Here is a 5,000-nt window from a genome sequence, read left to right as displayed (position 1 = left end):
AAACTTTGCACCTTTTCTTAGCATCAAGTCATCTCATTGCAAGGCATGGGTCTCTATGGGTCTCATAAAAATCATGGTATCTGCAAGAGAAAATGAGGGGACAGAGAGGGAGGCTCAGGGCGTTGGCCGGGATATGTCATGTCCACGAAAGTTATTTTTAGACGAGCGAAAGTCTTTGTTCTAGCGGAAGTCTGTCTCCCGAGACGTCCGCATGCACAAACGTCAAGTCCACTTCGACCGCCATTACATGAAATCTTTGCTTTTCTTCCAAACATCAGACCGAGGTTGACCTGCATGCGGACGTCTCGGAAGACTTCCACTCGTCTAAAAATAACTTTCGTGGACATGACATATCCCAAGGGCTGGACCGGGAGCCTCCCTCTCTGTCCCCTCATTTTCTCTTGGTATCTGATGATGACAAGAACTCTGTGAATAGTGTAACTGAGGCATCCAAGCAAGAGTTAGTACGTAGTTACTGTGTGTGTCAAAAGCGATCCCCTGCTTGGACCGTTCGCTGAGGTATTTGAAGGTATTGGCTGTTTGCCGGGAGAGTACAAAATGTAACTCAACAAGGATGTTCCAGCTGTTGTTCACCCCACGAGAAGAGGAAGAGTTCCTGTCCCTAAGAAGGAGGCAACGAGGAAAGAGCTTGACAAGATGGTTGCTGAGAAGATTATTGCTCCCGTTACAGAGCCAACTGACTGGGTGTCCAGTTTGCTAGCAATTCTCAAAAAAGATGGATCAGTCCGGATCTTTTTGGATCCTAAAGATTTGAACAATGCTATTTTAATAGCATTCTGCCCATTGCTCATTGCCCAATGCTCACTGCCCATTGCCGACAGTTGAGGATGTGACTTCTCGACTTACCAACGCTAAAGTGTTCACTGTATTGAATGCCAAAAGTGCTTTCTGGAAGGTAAAACTCAGTGACATTTCCAGTCACTATACCACCTTTAACACCCACGTTGGCCGATTCCGATGGCTGAGGATGCCATTTGGCATCAGCTCTGCACCCGAGGTGTGGCAAAGAAAGATGCACGAAGCAATTGAGGGTCTCCAAGCAATAGAAGTGCTTGTCGACGACTTCCTGGTTTGTGGATACAGAGACACGGTAGATGAAACAGCGACGGAACATGATCAGAATCTAACAGCTTTTTAGCAAAAATGTATTATGCTCAATCTGACACTTAATCCTCAGAGGATAAACCTTCGCCATTCTCAAGGGCCATTTGCTCACATCTCATGGTGTGGTTACTGATCCTAGCAAAGTTCGCGCCATACGTGATATGCCTACCCCGACCGATGTCAAGTCCCGGAAGAGATTTCTGCCGGGCATGGTCACGTACTTAGCAAAATTCTTTCCTAAGCTGTCATCTGTGTGTGAACCGTTAAGGCGACTGCAGCTTAAAGACGAAGAATGGTGTTGGCTGCCTATTGATGATGAAGCTGTGCAGAGTGTCAAGAATCTTGTTTGTCAAGCTCCAGTGTTGAAGTCTTATGACGTTACTGGTGAAGTCACAATTGAGTGTGATGCATCACTCAGTGGACTTGGTGCCTCCCTACTCCAGGAAGGTCACCCAATAGCTTTCGCTTCAAGAGTGCTAACCCTAGCCGAAAGTCGATATGTTCAGATTGAAAAAGAACTGTTGTCTGTAGTTTTTGCCTGTGAAAGGTTTGATACATACCTGCACGGTGGAGACATTGTTCATGTTAGAACGGATCATCAATCTCTTGAAGCTATTTTCAAGAAGGACCTTGGCTCCGCTAGTCCTAAGCGTCTACAGAGGATTCTACTGCGTTTGCAGCGATAAGACCTCGATGTTAAGTATCAGAAAGGAAGTTTGATGGTTATGTCTGATCCCTTGTCCCGAGCCTACTTGGACGAACTTCCCACACGGACCGAGTACTACCATGAGCTTGAGAAGATAGTACTTGTGGAGGATTTTCCTATTTCCGAAGCACGATTGGAAGAATTCAAAGACGGTACTATTTAGGATGACGACCTTTAGATGCTCATGACAGTTGTTCTTGAAAGTTGGCCTAAGAGTCTGGATGAAGTTTCAGCAGAGGTCAAGCCGTATTTCCAGTTTAGAGAAATCACTGCCCAAGATGGTCTCCTGTTCAAAGGCGAGCACCTCACTGTTCCTTCCAGGAAAGAAATGATTGAAATGGTCCACTCTTCTCATCTGGGTATTGAAGGATGTCTGTGACGGGCTAGAGAAGTGTTTTACTGGCCGCGCATGAATGCCGAGTTAAAGGATTTGCAACACTTTTAAGACAGATCAGCCTCGAGAACCACTAGTGCCCTAAGGAGATCCCATCCAGACCTTGGCAAAAAGTTGACACAGACCTGTTCCTGTTTAATGGGCGTCAGTACCTGTTTACGGTTGATTATTACACTTCTTTCTTTGAGGCGGATAAGTTGGACAAGACAGATTCAGCAATGACAGTTTAAAATGCAATTTAGCCGCCATGGAATTCCGGAGATAGTCATCTCTGACAACGCTTCGCAGTCTGCTTCAACAGAATTTGCACGGTTTGCAAGTGGCTGGCATTTTCGACACATCACCTCCTGTCCGCTTCATTCCAAAAGTAACGGAAAGGTTGAGAGTGCAGTTAAAATCGGTAAAGGTATATCATGAAGAAAGCAGTGCGCGGACATTATGACCCATACCTCGCACTATTGGATTATCGTAATACCCACGCGGAAGTTGGTTCATCTCCTGCACAAAGGCTGTTCAGCAGGAGGAGACACAATCTGTTACCTTTGTCAGTTAAGCAACTAGAGCCTGAGACAGTACCCCTACAAAATGTGCAACAAAAGTTGATTGGCTCTAAACAAAGGCAGGCTTTCTACTACAACCTGAAGGGAACTGCATTGCCTGAATTTGAACCTGGACAAACTGTCAGGATGAAGAAGCCAAATACATCTACTTGGTCACAGGCTGTTTGCAAGAAAATGATTGGTCCACGTTCTTACGTTGTTGAGTCGGATGGGTGAACCTACCGACGAAACCGCAGACACCTGCGATCAGTGCTGCAGTGAGAATCATTGCCAGTATCGAAAGCAGCGGCTGAAACACAGCAGTCAGTACCACAAACAGATTCCCTACTGTTAACGAAACCTGCAGCTGACCCAGTAAAACCTGCACCCTCTACTCTACTCAAGAGGAATGGTTGCGTTATTAAACCGCCTGCTTGTCTTGTTGAACACTGTTGAACATTTTTATCGTGTTTGTTATACCAAAAGAACTGTGCGGAGTGTTTCTTTTCTTTGTTTACAAAGGGGAAGATGTTATGATAATCGTCACGTGACCAGGACCACGTGCGAAATCGCATGTAGTTTTTGAAGGACCGAACGCCATTAAAGTTGTGTTGTTGTGTTTTAGAAGTCGTTGAACTCTGCTCGGTGTCCTACGTAGATAGTAACAGGGAGACTTGCAACAATTAGTTTGTAGAGTGGGAAATTTTATCAGATTTTTCTTCTATGTAAGTAATCATGTTTTTTTACAATTAATTTTTTCTATATTTTAAACTATTATTTTACTTCAGAAGTCATAGAATATACCTGGTAAAAGTCTTTTTTGTACGTGTTATTTTCCATTTTATTTAATTAATCAACTTCGCAATTTTGACCACGTCACTTTGTCCGTAGTTTTAATATCTGTTTTTCGACTGGGTCACAGCTCTGGTCAGCATCGTTGTTGTTCTTTTCTTTTTCTTTCTTGACTCGGCACGAAAGGGTCAGGTAGAGGTCCGGCGTTGGACTAGAAACCCCCTTGGTCGTTGCGCTCTACTTCTGAAGATTCGCAGCCATTTACGAAGTCAATGGTGTCGCAGTCCGTTTTCTTTTTTAACTTTCGGGTTGTTTGGATTTGCCTCATGGAGCCAGTGTTTCATTTTGCATAGGATTTCCTTAGTTTTCAGAAAAAAATCCTTTTCCATATTTTTTTTAAAAACAAGAACGAAATACTTTTCGTGTTCAAATATTTGTTTATCCGAGTCCTACTTAATTTAAGTTTCTTTCACTATCTGGGTGTTTTGACATTAAAGTTATTAATTTCAAACAGAGTTTGTTTCATTTGTTAACCTTATCTAAAGATTGAGAGCTTGCTTTGTGAATTTCTCATCCCCATTATTATACAAACTAACCTTTTGTTGTGATTTTCCCTCAACTCACCATCCACACAATCAATATTTCTCCGAAACACCTACTAATTAGTGAATGTTTTAGTTAGTGGAGAGAAACCCCTTCTTGTAAGGTGGATTCTTTTGTCAACACCATAAGGTCGAAACCACAATGGTTGCCAGTGAAAATGCTAATATTGATATTAAAGAACCGACCCTGCAGTCGTTGTTCGGAGGTGTGACCTAAAAGTAAGGTTTGCAGGCTTAAGAAACTTACCCTGGAAGCCTATTCTCTGTGCTCTTATGTTGAGTCTTTATTTTATAAGGGTAGTACGTAATAGCCATAGGCTAATGAACTAGTGGACCTCAATCAGTAATTATTGATTGAAGATTCCAGATGCTGCATTTTTAAACACGTTCTATTGTATTCGAGACATACTTTCTGACAAACATTACTGAAAAAGTTTTTAATGTCACTCAGAATTTGTCTTATGTGTTAAAGTTATGTTGAATTTGCGAGCTTGCTTTGTTAATTTCTGTTCCTGATTTTACAAACTTTGTTCACGAACTTTATAGTGATCAACACGTTGTGTAATCATTTCATTGGTTGAAAGTCATATGACAAACTTCCTGCCTTCTGAAAATGTTATAAGATACATTCAAATCAGTGAAACTTTAAAAAAAACTTGGTTAAAAGAAATCAAGAGTGATGGGATTTTTTAAATTTCCAATAAACGAATCCTTCTAAAGTTATTTTTCACTTGACCTTTCGTATGAATCTAGGGACATCCGGCCTCAGAAGTGACGGCTAATACAAAACTTGAATTTATACATACACGATCACTAACTTATTTACTATTAAGTAACAACAG

The sequence above is a fragment of the Montipora capricornis genome, chromosome 5, assembly GCF_036669925.1.
Source record: "Montipora capricornis isolate CH-2021 chromosome 5, ASM3666992v2, whole genome shotgun sequence".
Lineage (NCBI taxonomy): Eukaryota > Metazoa > Cnidaria > Anthozoa > Scleractinia > Acroporidae > Montipora > Montipora capricornis.
The sequence above is the reverse complement of the archived record's forward strand: the minus strand, read 5'-3'. Positions refer to the sequence as shown.